Genomic DNA, 27,848 nt, shown 5'->3' with positions numbered 1-27,848 from the left:
CCTGAGTGGTTATCATAACGTGTCGCAAAGACTAGACAATTGTCTAGTCTATCCTTATTCTTAGGCTTTATCCCTGCAAAGATATCACGGGCTCTGGATAAACAATGGGAAAGTGTCTTGTGTGTGTACCCGCGTTCCAAAAAACGCGCTTTAACCTCTTTGAGTTGAATTTCAATGTTGGTTCTGTCTGAATTAATTCTTAGTACTCTTAAAAATTGAGACACTGGCAAATTCTCCTTTAATGCAGGGGGATGATGACTGGTAGCATGAAGAGTCAGATTTCTGTCCGTAGGTTTTCTATAGACAGAGGTAACGAAAGTATCCCCAACCTTGCTAATGTGTACATCTAAAAAATTAATTTCAGAACCGGAAATACTAGAAGTAAACTTTATGGGACTATCCAACTGATTAAGATTATTAACCATGGTGTGGAACGATGACTCAGTGCCGAGCCAAAGTAAAAAAACATCATCGATGAATCGACGATAAAATAAGATTTGATGACCATATTGTGGGAAGATCTGAGTTGTTTCGTAGTTCGTCATATATAAGTTGGCATACGATGGGGCCAAATTGGACCCCATCGCCGTGCCCGCTAGTTGTATAAAGTACATGTCTTTATACAAAAAATGATTAGAACGTAGAACCAATTCGGTAAGTTCAATAATACATTCTGTTGGTACTGTGCATGTGAGGTGAGACGTCAACGCAGCTCGCACTGTTTCCAGTCCACCGTCATGTGGAATGACTGTATACAATGAATTCACATCCATTGTGGCCAAAAGGCACGATGTGTGCTTGTAATCAACATTTTTCAATTGTTGAAGGAAGTCACCTGTGTCTTTTATATAGCTCATGCTTTCGACCACAATTGGCTGGAGGATACTATCCACAAATTTGGCCAACGGTTGTAGCAAAGAGCCTTCCGCTGCTATGATGGGTCGTCCAGGGGGTTGTACCAGAGTTTTATGAACCTTCGGTAAAGTATATAAGATCGGACACCGAGGATGCTCAACTGATAAGTAGGAGAATAGTTCATCGTCAAACCAACCATTATTTCTCCCTCTTCTAAGACACTCGTCTATGGTACGTTTAATACCCGGTACAGGATTTGAATCGACTTGTTTATAGGTCTCCCGGTCGGCTAGCTGGCGCATGATCTCTCGATCATAATCCTGCCAGTCTTGGACAACCACCGCCCCGCCCTTATCAGCAGGGCGTATAACAATGCTGGAATCTGCTCTCAACTTAGTCAGGGATTTCCTTTCAGATTGAGATAAATTATCAAATTGTCTAGGTGGAGAGAAATTACTGGTGTCCCTCTGGACTACCCTCAAGAATGTTTTAAGACTGGCATTCTGTGTAGGTGGGTCAAATGTTGAACTTTTTTTAAAGGGGGATGGTGTATTTTTACTCATTTTATCAGAAAAAAACTCTTTTAATCGTAGTTGCCGACCAAATTTGAATTGGTCAATGCTGCTCTCAAAGCGGTTATGATGGCACGTGGGAACAAAAGACAAGCCGTGAGCTAAAAGTGACAAGTCAGCTTCATCAAGTTGAATACTAGATAAATTGAAGACGACATTCACGTCTTTTTTGGTCTCCCTCTTCTTCGAGTACCAGCTTCGTCTGGGATGTGGTCTACACTGCCTTTTTTGTTTCCTGCCGTTATTGTGGATTCGGGGCCCTGGTCCAAAAAACGTCTCTGTTGAGTGCCCTCATTGGGATCAGTGTCAGATGTTGAAATAGAAGAAGCGAGCTCCCGTGTATACCTGGGGGCTCATCTTCTCCTAGGAAACCTACCCATCTGGTTAATGGGATTTTGGGTATTGCCTAAAAGCCATCTATACACCAAATGGTTTTTGTAATCACTGGTGACAACGGCCAATTTTTTACGTTTAAAAGAAATAAGCTCTCGGTGATAAGTATCGATCTGTGTTTGTAGCTTGTCAATCCATTTTTGAGATTTATCCTCTGTCAGCAGTGGTATTGCTGTAATATTGGCAGCTTCAATCTCAATCTTAATGTTCTTTAACTCGAACCCGACCTCCTCTATGACTAAAGCCATGAGGTCGAAGGAACATTTATTGAGGATTCCGCACCACCGACTACAGAATTTAGGATTGCTCCTGCCTAATGTAGGTGTGTTGGTGATGCGGAATCCTCTGGGAATCTGCCGTCGTCGATGATACTCTGAAAGAAATTGGCCGTGAAGCTTTAGGTCAACTTCTTTTTGGCGTTGTTTAATAAGCTTATAGAAAACATCGACCGGTGTATCTGCAGGCAGAGACTCAAAATCTATCTTTTCAAAGAGTAGTTTTTCAACCTCTTCATCAGTAAATGAGATGGTTCCCTGTTCTGCCATGGACAATAACCCATCGTCCAGTAGATATGCTCCCTCTTGCGTCATACTGAGGGGATTCAATCAATTCTTAGATATTACTATAAATTTACAAGCTCGACCGTTTCACCGTCTCAACTGAAGAAGCTGAGATGTAACATACAATATAAACAACAAAACTTAGCCCATATATAGTCAATTCTCACATGTATACAAATTAGCACAGATGGGTATCAGGAAACCAGAGAACAATCCCCAGCAATATGATATACGAAGGAAGTCCTGTACTCGCATCAAATCTTCCAGGGTGGGTGCTATACCAACAGAACGAAGTCCGCTGAATATATAGGTGTCCACGAAGGTGGCGGGCGCACTCTCAGCAGATTCCCAGAGGATTCCGCATCACCAACACACCTACATTAGGCAGGAGCAATCCTAAATTCTGTAGTCGGTGGTGCGGAATCCTCAATAAATGTTCCTTCGACCTCATGGCTTTAGTCATAGAGGAGGTCGGGTTCGAGTTAAAGAACATTAAGATTTAGATTGAAGCTGCCAATATTACAGCAATACCACTGCTGACAGAGGATAAATCTCAAAAAGGGATTGACAAGCTACAAACACAGATCGATACTTATCACCGAGAGCTTATTTCTTTTAAACGTAAAAAATTGGCCGTTGTCACCAGTGATTACAAAAACCATTTGGTGTATAGATGGCTTTTAGGCAATACCCAAAATCCCATTAACCAGATGGGTAGGTTTCCTAGGAGAAGACGAGCCCCCAGGTATACACGGGAGCTCGCTTCTTCTATTTCAACATCTGACACTGATCCCAATGAGGGCACTCAACAGAGACGTTTTTTGGACCAGGGCCCCGAATCCACAATAACGGCAGGAAACAAAAAAGGCAGTGTAGACCACATCCCAGACGAAGCTGGTACTCGAAGAAGAGGGAGACCAAAAAAGACGTGAATGTCGTCTTCAATTTATCTAGTATTCAACTTGATGAAGCTGACTTGTCACTTTTAGCTCACGGCTTGTCTTTTGTTCCCACGTGCCATCATAACCGCTTTGAGAGCAGCATTGACCAATTCAAATTTGGTCGGCAACTACGATTAAAAGAGTTTTTTTCTGATAAAATGAGTAAAAATACACCATCCCCCTTTAAAAAAAGTTCAACATTTGACCCACCTACACAGAATGCCAGTCTTAAAACATTCTTGAGGGTAGTCCAGAGGGACACCAGTAATTTCTCTCCACCTAGACAATTTGATAATTTATCTCAATCTGAAAGGAAATCCCTGACTAAGTTGAGAGCAGATTCCAGCATTGTTATACGCCCTGCTGATAAGGGCGGGGCGGTGGTTGTCCAAGACTGGCAGGATTATGATCGAGAGATCATGCGCCAGCTAGCCGACCGGGAGACCTATAAACAAGTCGATTCAAATCCTGTACCGGGTATTAAACGTACCATAGACGAGTGTCTTAGAAGAGGGAGAAATAATGGTTGGTTTGACGATGAACTATTCTCCTACTTATCAGTTGAGCATCCTCGGTGTCCGATCTTATATACTTTACCGAAGGTTCATAAAACTCTGGTACAACCCCCTGGACGACCCATCATAGCGGCGGAAGGCTCTTTGCTACAACCGTTGGCCAAATTTGTGGATAGTATCCTCCAGCCAATTGTGGTCGAAAGCATGAGCTATATAAAAGACACAGGTGACTTCCTTCAACAATTGAAAAATGCTGATTGCAAGCACACATCGTGCCTTTTGGCCACAATGGATGTGAATTCATTGTATACAGTCATTCCACATGACGGTGGACTGGAAACAGTGCGAGCTGCGTTGACGTCTCACCTCACATGCACAGTACCAACAGAATGTATTATTGAACTTACCGAATTGGTTCTACGTTCTAATCATTTTTTGTATAAAGACATGTACTTTATACAACTAGCGGGCACGGCGATGGGGTCCAATTTGGCCCCATCGTATGCCAACTTATATATGACGAACTACGAAACAACTCAGATCTTCCCACAATATGGTCATCAAATCTTATTTTATCGTCGATTCATCGATGATGTTTTTTTACTTTGGCTCGGCACTGAGTCATCGTTCCACACCATGGTTAATAATCTTAATCAGTTGGATAGTCCCATAAAGTTTACTTCTAGTATTTCCGGTTCTGAAATTAATTTTTTAGATTGTACACATTAGCAAGGTTGGGGATACTTTCGTTACCTCTGTCTATAGAAAACCTACGGACAGAAATCTGACTCTTCATGCTACCAGTCATCATCCCCCTGCATTAAAGGAGAATTTGCCAGTGTCTCAATTTTTAAGAGTACTAAGAATTAATTCAGACAGAACCAACATTGAAATTCAACTCAAAGAGGTTAAAGCGCGTTTTTTGGAACGCGGGTACACACACAAGACACTTTCCCATTGTTTATCCAGAGCCCGTGATATCTTTGCAGGGATAAAGCCTAAGAATAAGGATAGACTAGACAATTGTCTAGTCTTTGCGACACGTTATGATAACCACTCAGGGCACCTCAACAAGGTACTTAAGAAACACTGGCCAATTGTTAGTACTGATCCAGCATTACCATTCACACGCATGAACCCCCCTATGTTGGCGTACCGCAGAGGTCCGAACCTAAAGCAAATGCTCATGAGACCTGTATTATATCCTAATGCACCTATGTCCACTACCCAGTTGCTGCAGCAAAAACCGGGCTGTTTCTCCTGTGGGAGCTGCACTACGTGTCGTTTGATGATGGTGGGGCCAACATTTTCCCATCCCCACACCGGTTCTACCATTCAACTTAAATATCATTTACACTGCAGATTAGATTTCGTCATCTACATTCTCAAATCCCCATGCGGATTGTTTTACGTTGGGTTAACTACCCGCAATTTTAGGGACCGAATGGCGAATCACCGCTCATCTATACATGTGGCATTGAATAGCGGTAAATCAGATAAGCCGGTGGCTCGTCATTTCATTGAAGCCCGTCACCAGGTTGCCAGTCTCAAGTGTAAAATCATTGATTGGGTGCCCCCGAGTGTTACTGGTAGAGACCGGACCAAGAGGCTGAAACAAAGGGAGTGCTTTTGGATCAGCCACTTGGACACGGTGTCCCCAAGAGGACTAAATGAAAATAACCCCTATGGGGTGTTCCTGTAGTTATTTCTGTTATGTGTGTATTGTCTTTATGTATTTTGATTGTGTCTGTTAGCCCACCCTCCCAGGTCCCTGATGGCATGAATTTAAATAATTACAACCATTTAAAGATTTCTAATTATATCTTAGGTCATGATTGCATTACATCAGAATACACTTCTTGAGCCATGAAGTTTCTTATAGGCTATCCGGGTTGATCATGTTGTCAACCCGACTTATTATTGTAATGGAGAACCACAGTGTTGTTACATATATATACGAGTTTTTTTCTAAATGCTCCATTGAGACGAGTAAGCGGTGCTGGTAGAAGGCTGTGCGGGATATGATGAGCCTGAACATAAACGCGACTCTGAGTTGATTCCACCAGTGAGTACGCGCTGTTACAGCCCAGCTGTGAGAGACTAACCGCATCCACTTCCGGGGTTTGGAACGCATCGCGTTCCACTTCCGGTTAGTGGAACGCAAGACGCGGCCGAATATGAAACTATTAGGGCTTGAGCGACGGGTAGAGTGCAGCGTCCGCCCTGTGAATCACTAACCTGTGGTTAGTGTATGCAGCTAATGTACATTTTAATCATATAGCTGACTGAGGAGTTTTTTTGCCTTTGTGGACGCACTTCCGGTCCGGGGGCGTATATATACATCCGGGGCAAGGCTGTCTACAGCATGCTTCCTGGGATCACATGGCAGGCTCTAGCACATGGTAAGCACTGTTTTTTGCATAATTTATGTCGAGTTGTGAGATTTGCACACTTTAAATAGTAAGTATTGTTTCATTAGGTTGGGCCGATCAGCCGTATCGAACACCTATGAACCCAGGATACATTAAACCTAGATTGTGATCGCTATAGGTAATAGCCAGTTTACCATGCTAGTGTCTTTTTGAAATTGTGGAGTTTTTCAGTCGTCTAACAGTCTCATATTATGCATGCAGTTGCTATAGGACCACACACGTTGCTGGCAGTCCTCCGGACCCGGATACTGTCCCTCTGTTTTTAAGCCTTCGTGTAAGTGATCTCTGGTTTCCTTGAGAGTCTTTATAACATCTTTCCCACGTGTGGGTTAAATGGTCCAATTAGGCACGTTTTGGTGGATGAGTATAATTTTTGCAAAAGGGACTGAGGTGGTTTCTCCGAACACTTTGGTGAAAAGTTGCACTTTGGTTGAAGGTGTTCATTAAACATTATAATAATTATATTGATTTTATACTATAGTCACTATGTGAATGGGGTAACTGAAGCCCTGTTTATATAGACTTTCTGCCATTATCAAGGGGCCTGGGAGGCTGAGTCTTTTCTCATTTTTGTATTCTTTTTAGGCATTATTTAATGATTGTGCATCACGAAATAAATGATATCGTATTGCCTTTCTTGAAAAAGATCCTGTGGAAGGATCGAAACGTCGATTTATGAGGCTACAATAAAGAACAGTTGATATTACTAAAGAATTTGTATATATTTGTGAGAGTGCGCCCGCCACCTTCGTGGACACATATATATATATATATATATATATATATATTTATTCTATAAGGGCATTAATAATGTGTAACATATGTGTAAGGGGCACTATGTGTGTCATTATGTGTATACGGGTACTAATAATGTGCGGCATATGTGTAAGGAACATTATGTGTGTCATTATGTGTATAAGGGCATTAACAATGTGCGGCATATGTGTAAGGGAAATGATGTGTATAAGGGTATTAATAAGGGTGGCATAATGTGTAAGGTGCACTATGTTTATAAGGACATTAATAATGTGTGTAATATGTGTAAGGGGCATTACTGTGTGGTATTATGTGTATAAATGCATTACCGATGTGTGGCATTATGTGTATAAAGTGCTCTACAGTGGCGTAACGTAAAGAAAAGGCACTACTGTGTGGTCTAATGTGAATAAAGAGCAATATGGTGTGGTGTAATGTGAATAAGTAGCAATATGGTGTAATGTAATGAGAATAAAAAGCAATATGGTGTGGTGTAATGTGAATAAGGAGCAATTCAGCATGATGTTATGTTAATGAAGGGCACTACTGTGAGAAGTAACGTATATAAGGTAAATTGGTACTACTGTGTGATGTAATGTGAATAAGGGACACTATCGCATGATAAATTGTGAATAAAGTTGCACTACTGTGAGGCATAATTTGAATTGGGGGTACTATTGTGTGGCCATGCCCCTTGCCAGCAAAAACACATACCTTTTTGGGCTGTGCGCCGAATGTGCATACTGTTCTTATTTAAATTACAGAGAGTAGGAAAACAAAAAAAGGACTGCTATGGGTGGGGGGTGATAGTGCTGGGAAAGGGGTGCAGGGTCGGAGGCGGAACTAGCGGTGGTGCTAGGGGGCACCAGACAAATTCTTGCCTAGGGCATCATATTGGTTAGGGACGGCTCTGAGCAAATCTCAAACCATGCCCTCTCACACATCCTAACAGACCGCATTTTTTTTTTTTCAATTTGACCTCCTGACCTCTGGTCATCATTGCTGTGTGACCATATCATGCAGTCCATTAGGAATCTGGCAGGACCGTTATGCAATAAGTAGCACCTATCCTTCTGTATCAGTGCCTATTTCCTTATAGATTGTAAGCTTGCGAGCAGAGCCTTCCTACCTCTATGTCTTTCTGTTATTACCCAGTTTTGTGTTTTCACTGTTGTTCCATTTGTAAAGCACAATGGAATATGCTGCCCTATATAAGAAACAGTTAATAAATAAATAAATTTAAAAAAAATAATAAATAATGAATTCACTTTCTCCAATAATTTTCAAAATCCTTTCAGTGGACACTATTAAACAAAGTTACACCCATGAACTTTTCTTTTCAATGAACCTCAATCTTCTTCCAGTAACAGACATGGTTCACATAGGGGGTCATTCCAAGTTGATCGCTCACTGCCATTTTTTGCAGCGCAGCGCTCAGGTCTCTACTGCGCATGCGTATGCACCGCAATGCGCATGCACGTCGTACGGGTACACAGCGGATCTTTGCTGAGTTATGGATTTAACGAAAAATCCATTCGCACGGGCGATCGCAAGGAGATTGTGGGTGGCAACTGACCGTTTTCTGGGAGTGTTTGGAAAAACACAGGTGTGTCCATGCGTTTGCAGGGCGGGTGTCTGGCATCAAATCCGGCACCAAAAAGACTGAAGTGATCGCAAGGGCTGAGTAAGTCCAGACCTACTCAGAAACTGCACAAAATGTTTTTGCACAGCTCGGCTGCACAGGCATTCGCACAGTTGCAAAGCGAAAATATACTCCCCCCGTGGGCGGCGACTATACATTTGCACGGCTGCTAAAAGTAGCTAGCGAGTGATCAACTCGGAATGAGGGCCATAATCAGATACTGCTTCACTCTTCACCCTTGCCTTCATTTTTGTAAGCATACATATCAGAGCAGGGTGGAACTTCACTGCAACAGTGCAGGTGCGGCTTACAGAAGTACTGTAGAGCTGTTGAGAAAGGCCAGAGAGGGCAGGAGGGAGTGTGTAAGGAGATGAGGATGGCAATATACTGTACAGTACTGTAGGGAGCAGTGGAGTCTTCAGGAGTACAGGAGGTGTAACAAAGAGAGTAATCTACAGTATGATTCCCAGTACTTACACAGGCAACCGGAGGGCTGCTGGGGCTGCAGGTGCCTGGCTGGTCCTCCTCCTCCATAAGGTGGGCCGGTGGCTGTACTGTGGGGAAAAAGATAAAATTAAGTTAAGTGTAACTCCCAAAAGTTGAATAAAGCCACACATTGACTCCAACTGGATTAAAAAAAAAAAAAAATATCACAAAATAGTCCCTAGGCACCAGTGGTGGATTAGACTTAACTTTTAGGGGGGCGGGGGGGGGGGGTTAAGAATTATGACTCCTCCCCCTAAGCATAGCCCCTCCCACTTAGTAATGCCCTTCCCGTTCGCTTCTAAATTTCCTTTTGTTGCCATTACTAATAAAATGTTGCCAGTTAGTGGAGAGAACCCTGCGCACTGGTGATACAGACTGGCGAATCGCCATTCCTTCCATCAGGGGTGGTAGAGGCTAAGACAGTAGGGCAATTTAAACATGCATGGGATAGACATAAGGATCTCCTTACAAAGAAATAAGGATCAGATAAGGTTAGAGATAAAAAAATAATGTAAAAAAAAAAAAAAAAAAGGGGCAGACTAGATGGGCCAAGTGGTTCTTATCTGCTGACAAATTCTGTTTCTACAGCACACAGAATGAGCCGAAATTCACATTATAGCACACTGTATGAGCTGAAATTCACATTGTAGACACAGTATGATCCAAAATTCACATTATAGCACACTGAATGAGCCGAAATTCACATTATAGCATGCAGAATGAGCCAAAATTCACGTTATAGCACACTGAATGAGCCGAAATGCACATTATAGCACGCAGAATGAGCCGAAATGCACATCATAGCACACTGAATGAGCCGAAATGCACATCATAGCACGCAGAATGAGCCGAAATGCACATCATAGCACGCAGAATGAGCCGAAATGCACATTATAGCACACTGAATGAGCCAAAATTCACGTTATAGCACGCAGAATGAGCCAAAATTCACGTTATAGCACACTGAATGAGCCGAAATTCACATTATAGCACGCAGAATGAGCCAAAATTCACATTATAGCACAATGTATGAGCCGAAATTCACATTACAGTACACTGAATGAGCCAAAATAATGCAGGGACACATACACTTTAGTTAGGAGAAGAGGGGGGAGACATGGAACACAGGCACTTTAGCTAGGAGCGGAGGGGGGAGACATGGAACACAGAGGGGGCACACACACACACTTACTTAAAGTTTGGAGGGTAGGAGACATGGCTGGCAGACAGTGACACCTGCTGCAGCCAGCAGCATGAGGAGTCGGATGGAGGCCGGGTGCCGCCGCGACATTGGGAACGAGGTGGAGAGCGGGCAGCACGGCGGGGGACGGGGAGAGAGAGAGAGCGTCCTGACGCGCGTACAGGAAGGAGGGGGCGTGCTCAGAACAGAGGCCGCTCAGCCGCTGTATGCGCGTGAGGACGCTCTCTCTCCCCTTCCCCCGCCGCGCTGCACCGCTCTCCACCTCGTTCCCCAGAGGCGGCCATAGGCATAGGCAAACTAGGCAATTGCCTAGGGCATTTGATATGCCTAGGGGCATCAGCAGCTTCTGCTGATTAAAATGATATGCAGCATGCCTATATTCTGTGTGTAGCATTTCATATGCAGATACAGCCACAGTCTCACACAGTATATATGCATGCTGCATATCATTTTAATCAGCAGAAGCTGCTTGTGCATCCTAGCGACATATCAATGCAAATAAGATGCATTTTAATTAAAAAAAGGTGCCCGACGTTAGCATTGAGGCAAGATTTATGAGGACACATCTGTATCCAAGCAGAGGCAGAGGTCACAGCGTTAGTGGCAGTGTGAGTACTGTGTGCATGTGAGTGGGTTGGTTGTGCAGTAGTGTTCGGAATATGTGTAAGGAGCATTATGTGTGTCATGTAAAACTGCATTAATAATGTGCAACATATGTGTAAGGGGCACTGTGTGTGTCATTATGTGTAAAAGGGCATTAATAATGTGCGGCATATGTGTAACAGGGTACTACTGTATGTGTGTCATTATGTGTATGGGGCACTAATAATGTGCAGCAAATGTGTAGGGGGCACTATGTGTGTCATGTGTATAAGGGCATTAATGTGTGGCATGTGTATGGGACATTATGTGTAAAAGGGCATTAATAAAGGTTGTCATAACGTGTAAGATGCATTATGTTTATAAGGACATTAATGATGTGTCTCATATGTGTAAGGGGCATTACTGTGTGGAATTATGTGTATAAATGCATTACTAATATGTGGCATTATGTGTATAAGGTGCTCTATTATGTGGCGTTGCGTATAGAAAGATCATTACTGTGTCATCTAATGTGAATAAAGAGCAATAGGGTGTGGTGTAATGTAAATAAGGAGCAATTCAGTGTGATGTAATGTGAATAAGGAGCTCTACTGTGAGGAGTAACGTTTATAAGGTAAAGTGATACTACTGTGGGATGTAATGTGAATTATCCACACTATCACATGATCAAATTTGAATACAGTTGCAGTACTGTGTGGCGTAATTTGAATTGGGGGTACTATTGTGTGGCCATGCCCCTTGCCAGCAAAAATACACCCCTTTTTGGGCTGTGCGCCAAATGTGCGAACTGTTCCTATTTAAAATATAGGGGGTACAAACACCAAAATAAGGACTGTCACTGTTATGGGTGAGGGGTGATGGTCCTGGGAAAGAGGTGCAAGGTCAGAGGCGGAACCAGTGGTGGTGCTAGGGGGCACCAGCCAAAATCTTGCCTAGGGCATCATATTGGTTAGGGCCGGCTCTGTCCATGGGGATTGCTTTTAAATGACCTTCCTGTTTACATATCAATCTGTCCTATTGCTCTGAACCACTCAAAATGAACAAGGTATGGGGAATATGTCTTAGGGAAAGGGCCAATCACAAAGCCATTGAACACCTATGAAACCTATCTCTAAACACATAGACAACCGCCAACCCCAGGGTGTTACAATTACTGTGCTTAGCTTGCTTTTTCCATGAGATAGCCTGATACGAATCACAAGCCAGCTCCTGCCCAAATATGTTCCTCTTTCTTCACTTGTTAGCCCATGCACATCCTTGCAAAAAAAGAATGCAAATGAATACACAGGGCCTTAACTAGTGGTGTGCGAATAACGCTGTTGCACAGTGCACAGGACGCTGGGGGAGGACCCGCATGCAGCCCCCGTTGCGGGCCCCGTCTTCTCCATCGGCAAGTAGACTCTGGCATAATGTGGAGTAATTTCTGCATTATTTGGTTCACTTCTGCATTATTTGATGCCAGAGTCTACTGCGCATGTGCAGGTCTCCGGGAACATGGTGCCTGCGCCTTGTTTCCTGGGACATGTCCAGTATACAAATCACGAAGCCTTGACAAAGGTTCCATAATGGGACCGAAATGTTGGCTACTTCTATGTGCGTGCAAATAAACTTCAATGTGTAGATAGATAGATAGATGGATAGATAGATAGATAGATAGATAGATAGATAGATAGATAGATAGATAGATAGATAGATAGATAGATATAGGCTCAGTGTCCATGTATACAGACCAGGAGGCACTCCATCGGACTTAAACAAGTGAAGACAAATTTATTGTTCAGAAGCCAACGTTTCAAGGCCCTCTGGCCTTTTCATCAGGGCATGACAAAGTGACAGTGTATAAAACATAAATCAAACATACCTTATATAGGGACATACTCCCTGATGGTGACAGTGTTCTCCCGCCGCCGTGCAGTGGTCACAGACGTATTACGTCATGAAAGTGCGTCTGCTAGTGACGCGGCGTGCAGTGAAGGCCGCTGGGGAATGGATCTGGATGATTTTTTTTAAAAACATAAAAACAGCTAAAATCACAGAATTTGGGGGTAATTTTGATCCTACTGTATTATTAACCTCAATAACAATCATTTCCACTCATTTCCAGTCTATTCTGAACACCTCACACCTCACAATATTGTTTTTAGGCCAAAAGGTTGCACTGAGGTTGCTGGATGACTAAGCTAAGCGACACAAGTGGACAACACAAACACCTGGCCCATCTAGGAGTGGCACTGCAGTGTCAGACAGGAGGGCAGATTGTATGACTAAGCCAAGCAACACAAACAATTGGCCCATCTAGGCGTGGCACTGCAGTGACAGACAGGAGGTCAGATTTTTTAAAAAGGCCCCTAACAGCACATGATGCAAAGAAGAAAAAAGGTGCACCGAGGTTGCTGTATGACTAAGCTAAGCGACACAACCACCAGGCCCACCTAGTAGTGTCACGCAGTGGCCGAATGTCGAGAGTGGGCCGCAATTGTTCGGTCCACTGACAGCATCTCCAGCACGCTCCAGTCATTTTTAAAAAAAAATCTGCAATTGGTGGATTTATACGGCAGTACCCCAGGACTAATATAGCAGTACCCCTGGACTCATACGGCAGTGTCACACAGGATGGCACTTTTCAAAAACTAGGCCCCAAACAGCACCTCATGCAAAGATGTCGAAGAGGTGCAATGAGGTAGCTGTATGACTAAGCCAAGTGACACAAACAATTCCAACTGGAATTATACGTCCAAATCACTGGAATCAAACATCCAAATCACTGGAATCAAACATCCAAATCACTGGAATTAATTGGCAAAATCACTGGAATTAATTGGCAAGATCACTGTAATAAATAATTATATGTCCAAATCACTGGAATTAATTAGCAAAATCACTGTAATTATACGTCCAACTCACTGGAATTAATTGGCAAGATCACTGGAATTATACGTCCAAATCACTGGAATTAATTGGTAAGATCACTGTAATTAATAATTATACGTCCAAATCACTGGAATTAAATGGCAAAATCTCGCTATCGCCTGCCTAGTGAAGTGGAATCTAGATGGGATTTGGTACCGGGGACACAATACCTCCATCAATTGTCTAAATCCCACTGCACTAATGGCGGATACCGGGCGCATGTCTAACACCAACATAAGTGTCAAGGCCTCAGTTATGAGGGCTTCCATCATCATGTGAAGCTGAACCACTAGTCATGAACATAGGCCAGGGCCTCAGCCTTTCCTTGCCACTCCGTGTCGTAAATGGCATATTGGCAAGTTTATGTTTCTTCTCAGACCATTTAAATTTCTTTTTTGGGGTCTTTTTACTGAACTTTGGCTTTTTGGATTTTACATGCCCTCTACTATCACATTGGGCATCAGCCTTGGAAGTAGAAGTTGATGGCATTTCATCATCTGTGTCATGGCTAGTGGCAGCAGCTTCAGCACTAGGAGGAAGTGGTTCTTGATCTTTCCCTATTTTATCCTCCAAATGTTTGTTCTCCATTATTCTTCTGGAGTTATATAACACAATATGCAGCACAGGAATGACTGATGGCTGATGGCCAGGACACTACCACTGGTCTGATGCAGCACAACACAGCAACACTGTGAGGGACTTGTTGTTGTTATTAATATAATACTGTAGCAGTAGACATATAGCAGCAGCGTATACCACTGTGACTGCCTGGTCATTGGAATGACTGATGGCCAGGACACTACCATTGGTCTGATGCAGCACAACACAGCAACACTGTAAGGGACTTATTATACAGCAGCAGTGGACATATGGCAGCAGAGGACACCACCACTGTGAATGGTCACTGGACTAACTGATGCACTAGCACTAGCACTGATCTGATGCAGGACAACACAGATAATTATACAGCAGCACTGGGCATATGGCAGCAGATGACACAACCACTGTTGAATGGTCACTGGACTGACTGATGCCCGCTCATCTCTAGTATATATTTACATTGCACTTGGCACTTCACTTTGATCACTGCACGTGGCACTTTGTATGCTTTTGCACATCATTATATATAGTATTGTCATTTACAACAGGGAACCTACAATGAACAACATGGATTCCATGTCGTTTGTTAATTTAGAAATGCCCAAAGGAGAAACATTGAGCTTCACTGAGGCACAAATCTTTGCAATATTATTTGATAACACAGATGATTCCTCGTTGGACCTATCTTCTACTGAGGACATATATAATAAATTACTAAAATTAAGAAAACGAGAAATGGATTTCCAGCTGCACGGGAGCACTATTTCGGACTATTATAGGTCTAAGATGATCCCAAGAGGCTTCAGGGTTAAAAATTGCTCCACCATAGGACGACACAATGCTGAATTTTGTCGACGCTGGATTGCCGTCCTCAATAAGTGCAGCTTGGACCTTATAATTTTGGTCATAGAGGAGGCAGGAAAGGAACTGGCCCATACTCGTTGAAAGATTGATTACTACACTTAGCTACATGACAATGTACTGAAAGTTATGACACACCAACAGTTGTGGAATCGCCTTAACTCACAATGTGATACATACAAAAAGGAATTACTAGCATTTAAGAAACGCAAGCTACAAGTTGTGACCACTGATTATGAAAATAATTCAGTATATAGGTGACTAAGTAGAATGGAACCCAGGTTCACTCCAGTACGTCATACGTCAAAACAACCGTGGAGAAACAGACGGGGTCGCAACCGTAGGGGTGCTGGTTCTTCCAATAGTGATAGCGATTTTCACATGCAAGACTCAGATAATGCCACTCCTTCCACTTCCAAAACTGTCCCTTTCGGGACCATCACAAGGGCAAGGGCCGACATCCCACCCTCAGGCCAACAAGGCGGAGTCAACAACACAAAAGGATCTGCAAGAGGGAACAAAATCAAAACGTAATCATGAATTTATCATCTAGAACATTCACGGAAACCGAGACTCGTGTTCTCAGCAAGGGTTTATATTTATACCGACAAACAGGTTCAATGAATTCAATTGGAAACTGGAGAATTATAGATTTTCACGCAATTTGAGACTCAGGGAACATTTTTACAATAAACCTACAGGACAGATTAAGTCCATTCCATTTCACAGGAATATATCCACTTTTTATCCTTTCTCTACAAATGCTTCCATAAAGACATTCTTACATCTTATGGAATATGATGTTCAAAAACATACAAAAATCAAATCTAAGACATTCTACAACCTCACCCCTATGGAACAAACTGCACTGAAAGAGTTATCCAGATGCACAGACATCATCATTCGCCCCGCAGATAAAGGTGGGGCGATTGTAATCCAAAATATCTCGTATTACATGCAGGAGTTAGACCATCAGTTATCGGATGTCAATACATATACAAGACTACATCAAGATCCCACAGTGCTGTTCAAAAAGAAATTGGAACATATAAAAGAGGTGATTCCGCACCAGTCCCAATACTTGTAAATGATAACAAACCAAACTTCGACAATCAAGGGCAATATCCCCAAACTGAGTCAATGTGGTGGTGCATCCTGAGTCAACAATAGTACTAAGAATATTGAGTGGAGAAGAAGTAAGACTCTTTTATGGGTGCACTCTTAAAGCTAATTAGCGATAAATAGCAATATGATAAGCATATAAAACATAACTTTTAATAGAGAAAATAAAAATATGGTATCCAAAATGACAAACACATAACATAAAATGCTTGGATCTTACGAAAACCACAAATATAGTCAGGAAAGACTCCTGAATTGAGTTGTGAAGACCAAAGCTGCCAATCTCGCAAACTGGTTGCCAAAGTAATGATTGAAATCTGTGCAAGAAAGCTTGTGCCGATGGATCAAGATATAGCCTAAACTGTGCCAAGCAAAGGTTAATGGAGGTGAGTAGATCAAAGAATTGAAGGAAGAAAAGAGCAGTGATTCTGCTGTCAATGTTAGGCAGGGAATCAGGGGCTAGTAAGTGGTTCTACTTTACTCGGTATTCCCTGGTGGTCCCCCAACCAAGTACTGACCAAGCCCAGCACTGTTTAGCTTCCAAGATCAGACGGTATTTGGCGTCTTCAGTGTGGTATGAAAGTAGATAGTACAGATGCATCAAATCCCTGGATTACTGATGAGAGATCACCATCGGGAAATTAAAACGATAGAAAAAAGTGTAAAGTAGGAAAAGATAGACAGGTGGATCTGCTGCCAACATTAGGCAGAGAGGGAGTCAATACAAGGATATATGCCTATATTCCCTCTCCGGATCATTGGTAAGAGTCCACGAATCAGATAAGAGAACTAATTGAGATAAATGAAAGGGTGGTTTAGATCCAAAATTATACCAATACACAACAGATAGAGGAGACACACAGTCACATTATAATTTCTGGCACAAATAGTGATTAAGATATGTACACCGTATAAGCATGTTAAAGCTGATTAACTTACAGGAAGAAAAGCAATACCTTGAGATATATAACCGTTCAGGCCGCTGCGACCGCTAAGCGTGTGTGTGTAAAACCCCAGGGGCAAACGCAGGATTTACTGGGGGGGGGGTTTCCGTAGGGGTATGAGAAAGGGGCATAAGCCTCGAAATGTCGACATTGTAGACACCTGAACAAAACTTTTGAACTGTGTCCCTGTGAGTGCCGTGCCGTTTTGCAGGACTGCATTGTATCTTGCACTTCGGCACCGGGACCAGTTATTACAGTGAGCAAGGAGTGCTGGCAGGTTTAATTTTTATATATATATATATATATATATGTGTACAATAAAGGTGTATAATGAGCGCTTAAAACCTAAACCGTTTACAATAAATACATAAAAATTCGTGCATAACCATTCACGTTAATTCCAAACAGCACTCCCACGTGTAGGGGCTGCAGTATAGACTCTCTTATTGACTCGTATTTCGCTGAGTCACAATTACAAATGTTCAAATAGGAATAAAGTCTCTGCGCCTTCAGTGCTTGGGTATGGAAACTTCCATCTGTGTATAACCAAAATGATATTTATATGCGTACCGGAAGTATGATCAAATTGTGCCTGTAGTGGTATCTTTAATTGGTCATCTCCCCTTGTCTTCTTACTCCATGTGTAAACGCCCTCAGCGGGGTGTTGAACCACAATTTACATAGGCAGAGAGGGAAGATGTGTCAGCAAGAATGCTCTTACTGTTATAAAGTGACTCGTGCCATAATTGTGCCAAAAAAAATGTTTTTTATATATAAAGTGCTCTGTGCCTATAGTGTTTCTATAAACCACTATATTTCTTGTGATTTCTAATATAGATAATCAGAATCACACCCCAGTGGCTAATAAAAAAATAATAAAATAATAAAAGGAAGGTAATGACTCACTCCTTTTAAGAATGCTGCTCCTATGAGGCGATCATTGACCTAGTCTGGTACCTCTATAGAGAAAGTTTTTTTCATGTACAGTAAGGATAACTGTGGAGAGATAACGTGTTACCCTGCAGACTGAGTAACACGATGTGTAATTACACAGATAATAACGTATACTCAGAAGATGTTCTGGTGTCCACTGTCTCCTGTGTTATTATTGCAGCACTTTACCGGTCTCTTGTTTTATTTCTGTTACTTCTATCCAGAGATGAGAGGGACTAGCTGCAGCCGGGTGGTAGGCCTGCTCTTGGTGGAAGGAGCCAGGCTGCAGTGTGGAGGGTATAATCCAGGCTCCTGTCTCCACAATGCGGAAAAGGGAGAGTGAGAGAGAGATCAGAAAACTTTCACAGGAGCAGCTGCAGCAGGAACACAGGGGAGAGGCAGCAGAGGACTCTTAAAGGGCCGGCGCACACAAACACACACAGCCCTGTTTGTGTGCGCCGGCCCTTTAAGAGTCCTCTGCTGCCTCTCCCCTGTGTTCCTGCTGCAGCTGCTCCTGTGAAAGTTTTCTGATCTCTCTCTCACTCTCCCTTTTCCGCATTGTGGAGACAGGAGCCTGGATTATACCCTCCACACTGCAGCCTGGCTCCTTCCACCAAGAGCAGGCCTACCACCCGGCTGCAGCTAGTCCCTCTCATCTCTGGATAGAAGTAACAGAAATAAAACAAGAGACCGGTAAAGTGCTGCAATAATAACACAGGAGACAGTGGACACCAGAACATCTTCTGAGTATACGTTATTATCTGTGTAATTACACATCGTGTTACTCAGTCTGCAGGGTAACACGTTATCTCTCCACAGTTATCCTTACTGTACATGAAAAAAACTTTCTCTATAGAGGTACCAGACTAGGTCAATGATCGCCTCATAGGAGCAGCATTCTTAAAAGGAGTGAGTCATTACCTTCCTTTTATTATTTTATTATTTTTTTATTAGCCACTGGGGTGTGATTCTGATTATCTATATTAGAAATCACAAGAAATATAGTGGTTTATAGAAACACTATAGGCACAGAGCACTTTATATATAAAAAACATTTTTTTTGGCACAATTATGGCACGAGTCACTTTATAACAGTAAGAGCATTCTTGCTGACACATCTTCCCTCTCTGCCTATGTAAATTGTGGTTCAACACCCCGCTGAGGGCGTTTACACATGGAGTAAGAAGACAAGGGGAGATGACCAATTAAAGATACCACTACAGGCACAATTTGATCATACTTCCGGTACGCATATAAATATCATTTTGGTTATACACAGATGGAAGTTTCCATACCCAAGCACTGAAGGCGCAGAGACTTTATTCCTATTTGAATATATATATATATATATATATATATATATAATGTGTGTTTATAAAATATATATTTATCTGTTTTGTATATGTGTCTCTCACACACACGTATACATTACACACACACAAAACACACCACACACATAGTGTACACTGTCCTCCACAGTAATTACACCACTGTCCCCCATAGTAATGCCACACACTATGCCTACATAGTAATGCCACACACTGTGCCCACATAGTAATTCCACACATTTAACCATCCCATAGTAATGATACACTCTGTGCCCACATAGTAATTCTACACGTTGTAACCCCCATTGTAATGCCACACACGCCGTCACGCTGTAAGCACGGAGTAGCTACACGTGAGGCGGAATACACTTTATAACCCCTAGCAGGAAAGGGACACGACACCAATTGGGCTCCAACCCACCAACAGTTATTTACTAAACAGGGGGTTACAACAATAACACAATTACATAAGAGAAACATGCTACAATCAATGGATACATACGTTTGTTTCGCCAGCACCACCCGGTTCCGGTCCTCAGTCAATCTGCAAAGATGACCTTCAGAGAATGTGTCTGACTGGCCAGGAGGCTTGGCTTGTATACAATATTCCAAAGCATGTGACAATAGAAACTGTATGCTCTTCTTCCATTGGTTCGGGGGTGGGACATATCCTGTGCACTGGGGATCATTGGTCAGCTCAAGCGGTGGGCGATGGCTATGTCTTGAGATGTAATTACTGTTGTTTACATCTGAGTTCCCACCCCAAGACCAGTTAAACCCACCACATTAATCATACATAAATCTGATATTACTAATAACTTATTGCTGCAATATACGACAATATCCTCATACCCACCGGATTACTGCTTATGTGACCCTGAACAATATGATCCCACACATGATATGTTTATCCATTTACATCCTTGAGATACACATATATAAATACATACATACACACACACACATATATATATATATATATATATATATATATATATATATTTGGATTTTCACTCTGAACACTCTCTCTCCCAAAGGGCTCAACGAGAGCATAGACATTGTGTCATTTTTGTAAAAATGACTTTTTCAGACAGATAATACTGTGTTATAATTTAAAATAAATACAATTATTAATGAATTTTTAATATAGAATAGCCCATCACATGGGATCACTATTTAATCATCCATATCACTAAATTATTAGTACCAATGTTTCATTCTGAAATTTCCACACCCATGGTTGCAGGTTCAGAGATCCTCTATGGTGAGTCTTTCTGCTTTATTTGTGTTTAAGGGCTGCAGTTAAACTATCATTTTTTGAATGATTGTATGTATATGTTACATTAGTTGAATTATCTTTTGTTTCAAGATACAACTGTGGGTCCTTTTGGAAGTTCCAGTGTTTTGTAATAATTATCTTTACTCCAGATATATCTTTTGGTATGTATGCATTCCTTGTATTTGTGCTGTGAAAATTGTAATGGCTGATACACCTTATGCAAATCAAAATATGACCCTTGTTTTTTTACAGATGCTTTTGCATCCATAAAAACTTTTTCCAGCGCATTGAATTAGTACATGCATCTAGGTATGTGCTTTTGGAGTATTTCACTTTCATATGCTTTGAAATTTCTTTTTCTCAGTCAATTATGGGATATATGGCTCATTTTCACTCTATTTTGGTAGGTTGATCCAGCATTAAAGATGAAAAGACTCTTTTCAGAGTCAAGGTGGGAAACCACCTTTTGAGATCTAATTTTTTCTTCTATATATGAAGAGCTTGCCTTTATATAAAGGTACTATATTTCATTCTATTTTTTGGTTTCATAGTTAAAGAAAGGCACAATCCCTTAAACTTCTATGTTCCCTTTCTATTTAGGTTGACGTTTAAATATTTTTAATGCAGAACTATTGATGTACCTTGCTGACTCTAATTTTTTTGGTAGGTATCTACCAAAAATGTATTCTTCTTTTTTATTAAATATTATATCTTAAAAATACCAGTTTTTCTAGGAACTTTAATAAGTTTCTTTATGTCCCCAAACAAGCCACCCCTGATGAAGTCAAATAGACGAAACGCGTTGGGTTTATCAGCTAATCAGTAATCCAGCTAAAGATAACGCTCCCTTGTGTCAAATATACACCTTGTTAAGGTGAGGGAGTCTGTACATCTTTATCACTCACTGGATCTTTATGGAATTACCAATAATTTGTCATGTATAAGATTTCATAAGACCTTTTGTGTAAGGCTTTTTTATGAATTTTGTTATTAAATGATTTTATTCTAATTGTTTGTTTGGGTGACTTTTTGGTGAGGGGTTATCCATTGTAGGAACTCAGAAAACACCATCTTCTACAGTATAAGATATACCTATTTGGAAGGACTTCCGCTCAATCTATACAAGAACTATAGCGCACTTAGGATTTGTTTGTTCTATATATATATATATATATATATATATATATAACTTCCAAATGGACTGGCACTCTCCTTACTGATGATATGGACCTCGGTGCCTTCTGAGACAATAATGTAGAACTCCAAAAAAGGCAGCGGCACTCGAGGATTTAGTAAATAGGAGAAATTGTATTCATAAACAATTACATAAAGCCAACGTTTCGGGGCTCACATGCCCCTTTGTCAAGGTGTGTAACAAGAATAAAGTGAACTGACGTACCTTATAACCCAAAGAAGCCCGCCAGTGCACAATGCGCGGCCGGAGACGTGACGGGTCCGTCTTGCTTCCGGTCGCGGCGTGATGACATCATTGCTGCCGCGTCGGTTGCGTTGGTAACCAAGACGCTACAGCTCAATGTGATGACGTGACATGTACAGCACCTATAGCGATCGTGTGTGTGAGTGAGCAAAGAAGTTGTGGCCACGTTACCATAGAGACCCTCCACCAATAGAGAGCATGAGAAAGCAGAACTGTGCTGAGAAGGTAGTGATGTTATAGGAATAACGGGACCAGACAATCATGGATACTGATCTCCCTGTGGCTTATTTGTAACATGCGTGGCAGGGATCGGGAGAGAAAATCTATGGCCCGCTACTGTGACTGTCTCGCGAACCTGATCCGACAGTCCCAGTAAAACAAATAAACGGGGTTAGTACCCGTGTCAGTAATACCCACGGCTAAAGGGGTATGACCAGGGCCAGGGAGGTATATATGTTTTAGGGTCCCTGTGGAATAAAAAATTCCTGAGCCAATTTCCATGGTGTCTGGTATGATCCCCTCTGTGAACATGCAGGTAGTCTAGGGTGGCGGATGCAAGATGTAGGGAGAACTGTCGGCAGGCTGTCATGGGGATAATGGGGGAGACCAGGGGAAGGGAAGGCGAGGGAAGGAGGGAGAAAAAAGGAAGGGAGGGACGGAGGGGGTGGAAAGAAGGGGACGGAAAAAACATGGAAAAGAAAAAGAAAAAAGGGGCACGGGGCCCGCGCACAGTCCATCGCAGGCTCAAATGAAGATGTTCCAGGAAAACTTCTCGTTCAGCCCCCCTGGGCTGATGGTTCCTAATTCATAAATCCATTTGGACTCGATGTGGAGCAACTTGCGATCCCTGTCCCCACCTCGTATACTTCGCGGTACGTGGTCTATGATCTGGTGCTTGATATCGTTCAGTGTGTGACCCATGAGTGCAAAGTGTCTTGCCACGGGCTGTTCAGAGGGCTTGCCCATCAGTGCTTGCTTAATCGCGGACCTGTGGAGGGCCATCCTCTCCCTGAAGGTTCTGATGGATTTGCCCACGTACACCAGGTGGCATGGGCAGGTAAGTAAGTATACAATGTGCTTGGTCGTGCAGGTCACCACATGCCTTATACGAAAGATTTTCTCCTTATGGGGATGTTTGAAGGTAGACCCTACTATCATATTGCTACATGTGGTGCATTTAGGGCACCTGTAGCACCCCGGTGCCTTGGTGAGAAATTTTTTCATGTTCAATGGCAGATTCTTTCGACAGAGGACCGGGTGTGCGATGGGGAGCAATGTCTCCCCATCGTTCGCCAACGTCTTCATGTTTCAAGAGGAGCAGACAGTGTTTTTCGAAGACGGAGACATAGCTCAGCATATCCTGATGTTCGTCAGATACATAGACGATTTGTTCTTGCTCTGGACTGGAGAAACCAAAAAGTTTGAACGACTCATGGAGGATGCGAACATGAGACCCTCCACCATCAAATACACATACACCACCAGTAGGGAGTCCATCAACTACCTGGATGTAAGGATAACAATCAAGGATGGCATTTTAAACACCAGCCTATATACAAAACCGACGGACAAGAATGTCCTATTGAGGGCCAACAGCCATCATCCGAGACCCCTCAAGGACGGACTCCCTAGATCGCAAATGATAAGGGCCTCCAGGATCATTAGCGACCGAACCAGTTTGGATCAAGAACTAGATACCATGGTGGACAAATTTGTCCAACGAGGATATGACCATCATAAATTGCAATTGCAGAAGAAAGAGGTCATGGACATTCCCAGAGAAACCTTACTGAGACCGGCGTTGCGAAAGACCAAAGCAGTTATTCCATTTGTTAATACCTTCAGCCCTGTGAGCCCGGTGATCCAGAGAGCAGCCAGGGCCTTATGGCCCATAGTGGCCTCAGACAGAAAACTTCCAGTATTTAAAGACAAACGTCCCATGCTTTGCTTCTCCAGAGGCAAGAGCATAAGGGACACTATTGTGCACTCGGACATTACAGGATTCCAGGACGAGACACTAAGGACATCCAACTTTCTCACCAAGGCACCGGGGTGCTACAGGTGCCCTAAATGCACCACATGTAGCAATATGATAGTAGGGTCTACCTTCAAACATCCCCATAAGGAGAAAATCTTTCGTATAAGGCATGTGGTGACCTGCACGACCACGCACATTGTATACATACTTACCTGCCCATGCCACCTGGTGTACGTGGGCAAATCCATCAGAACCTTCAGGGAGAGGATGGCCCTCCACAGGTCCGCGATTAAGCAAGCACTGATGGGCAAGCCCTCTGAACAGCCCGTGGCAAGACATTTTGCACTCATGGGTCACACACTGAACGATATCAAGCACCAGATCATAGACCACGTACCGCGAAGTATACGAGGTGGGGACAGGGATCGCAAGTTGCTCCACATCGAGTCCAAATGGATTTATGAATTAGGAACCATCAGCCCAGGGGGGCTGAACGAGAAGTTTTCCTGGAACATCTTCATTTGAGCCTGCGATGGACTGTGCGCGGGCCCCGTGCCCCTTTTTTCTTTTTCTTTTTCTTTTTCTTTTCCATGTTTTTTCCGTCCCCTTCTTTCCACCCCCTCCGTCCCTCCCTTCCTTTTTTCTCCCTCCTTCCCTCGCCTTCCCTTCCCCTGGTCTCCCCCATTATCCCCATGACAGCCTGCTGGCAGTTCTCCCTACATCTTGCATCCGCCACCCTAGACTACCTGCATGTTCACAGAGGGGATCATACCAGACACCATGGAAATTGGCTCAGGAATTTTTTATTCCACAGGGACCCTAAAACATATATACCTCCCTGGCCCTGGTCATACCCCTTTAGCCGTGGGTATTACTGACACGGGTACTAACCCCGTTTATTTGTTTTACTGGGACTGTCGGATCAGGTTCGCGAGACAGTCACAGTAGCGGGCCATAGATTTTCTCTCCCGATCCCTGCCACGCATGTTACAAATAAGCCACAGGGAGATCAGTATCCATGATTGCCTGGTCCCATTATTCCTATAACATCACTACCTTCTCAGCACAGTTCTGCTTTCTCATGCTCTCTATTGGTGGAGGGTCTCTATGGTAACGTGGCCACAACTTCTTTGCTCACTCACACACACGATCGCTATAGGTGCTGTACATGTCACGTCATCACATTGAGCTGTAGCGTCTTGGTTACCAACGCAACCGACGCGGCAGCAATGATGTCATCACGCTGCGACCGGAAGCAAGACGGACCCGTCACGTCTCCGGCCGCGCATTGGCCCTCATTCCGAGTTGATCGGTCGCAAGGCGAATTTAGCAGAGTTACACACGCTAAGCCGCCGCCTACTGGGAGTGTATCTTAGCATCTTAAAATTGCGACCGATGTATTCGCAATATTGCGCTCACAAACTACTTAGCAGTTTTAGAGTAGCTCCAGACTTACTCTGCCTGTGCGATCAGTTCAGTGCTTGTCGTTCCTGGTTTGACGTCACAAACACACCCAGCGTTCGCCCAACCACTCCCCCGTTTCTCCGGCCACTCCTGCGGTTTTTCCGGAAACGGTAGCGTTTTCAGCCACACTCCCATAAAACGGCCTGTTTCCGCCCAGTAACACCCATTTCCTGTCAATCACATTACGATCGCCGGAGCGATGAAAAAGCCGTGAGTAAAAATACTTTCTTCATAGCAAAGATACTTGGCGCAGTCGCAGTGCGAATATTGCGCATGCGCACTAAGCGGAATTTCACTGCGATGCGATGAAAAATACAGAGCGAACGACTCGGAATGAGGGCCATTGTGCACTGGCGGGCTTCTTTGGGTTATAAGGTACGTCAGTTCACTTTATTCTTGTTACACACCTTGACAAAGGGGCATGTGAGCCCCGAAACGTCGGCTTTATGTAATTGTTTTTTAATACAATTTCTCCTATTTACTAAATCCTCGAGTGCCGCTGCCTTTTTTGGAGTTCTATATATATATATATATATATATATATATATATATATATACACACATTCCTGCTATTACAATTTGATACGAAATATACATATATTACCATGGGTTGGATGAATTTATACTGTGTGTATGAATATATAATTGTTATACAGTATATCATACATGAAATGTCTGGTCTGTAATTTGTCTGCTATTTAGTGTTTTTTTACAAGTTATTGTACAAGCAAGGTTCTAGCTTGTGTTTTGTGTAGGATATTGTCTTCTTGTTTGTCCTGGCTTCTAGTAAAACAATGACAGTCCAGTATCTGTTGTCTCAATGTACACTTTAAAACAATGGGGGCAACCAAAGGTATTTACTTTCCTCATAGAGTCAGGGTCCATGTTCCATGATTACAAAGCTTGCGTAAACAAGACAGACTGATACATTCAAGGCACTATTTGTGATTGCGTTTCTGGAAGAATTACCTTTCTATGCGTATGAGTGGTTTGATTAATTTGTGTGTGCACAGTAACTTGCTATTGAAGAATGTATCAGACTGTGTGTGAGTTATGCACTATATGGATAAAATATTGAATATGGCTTTTGTGGCTTTTCTATGCGAATGCGTATGTTACTGTATTTACTCATACCACGTGCTAATACGCAGGGCTTCACGAGCCAATATACGCAGCGTCTGGGTTTGCGCACGCACCGCTGGTACGCAACCGCACAGAGGCCACTCTGAATGGTGTTTGTATGTGATGCGTGTGGCTATAATATTTTCGACTTCGACAAGCAATAATACACATAGTTAAGATATATATGCCATATGAGCAATAATGCACATGTATAGTACCTCTAAGACTGAGATTTACTCCAGGTGAGTAAATCTCAGTCTTAGAGGTACTGTACATGTGTATTATTGCTCATACGGTATATATATCTTAACTGTGTGTATTATTGCTTTTATGGTGTACATATCTTAATCACTATTTGTGCCAGAAATTATAATGTGACTGTGTGTCTCCTCTATCTGTTGTGTGTTGGTATAATTTTGGATCTAAACCACCCTTTCATTTATCTCAATTAGTGCTCTTTTCTGATTCGTGGACTCTCACCAACGATCCAGAGAGGGAATATGGGCTAATATCCTTGTATTAACTCCCTCTCTGCCTAACGTTGGCAGCAGATCCACCTGTCTATCCTTTCTTACTTTACACTTTTCTCTATCGTTTTAATTTTCCGATGGTGATCTCTCATTAGTGATCCAGGGATTTAATGCGTCCGTACTATCTACTTTTTAATACCACACTGAAGACACCCAATACCGTCTGATCTTGGAAGCTAAACAGTGCTGGGCTTGGTCAGTACTTGGTTGGGGGACCACCAGGAAATACCGAGTAGAGTAGAACCACTCACTAGCCCCTGATTGCCTGCCTAACATTGACAGCAGAATCACTGCTCTTTTCTTCCTTCAATTCTTTGATCTACTTACCTCCATTAACCTTTGCTTAGCACAGTTTAGGCTATATCCTGATCCATCAGCACAAG

General features: G+C 42.7%; 1 long non-coding RNA gene and 2 pseudogenes across 1 annotated transcript in view; 2 read left to right on the top strand and 1 right to left on the bottom strand.

Moving 5' to 3' along the window:
• The window catches only part of LOC135011260 (uncharacterized), a 263,022-nt gene that overhangs the window by 18,156 nt on the left and 217,018 nt on the right, over positions 1 to 27,848 (top strand). The gene's annotated exons all lie outside the window — the stretch shown is intronic.
• LOC135053935 (5S ribosomal RNA) lies at positions 16,919 to 17,037 on the bottom strand (annotated as a pseudogene).
• LOC135052094 (5S ribosomal RNA) lies at positions 27,589 to 27,709 on the top strand (annotated as a pseudogene).

The sequence above is a fragment of the Pseudophryne corroboree genome, chromosome 2, assembly GCF_028390025.1.
Source record: "Pseudophryne corroboree isolate aPseCor3 chromosome 2, aPseCor3.hap2, whole genome shotgun sequence".
NCBI classification, from domain to species: domain Eukaryota; kingdom Metazoa; phylum Chordata; class Amphibia; order Anura; family Myobatrachidae; genus Pseudophryne; species Pseudophryne corroboree.
Note: the sequence above shows the minus strand (reverse complement) of the source record. Positions and strands in the feature narration are given on the sequence as shown.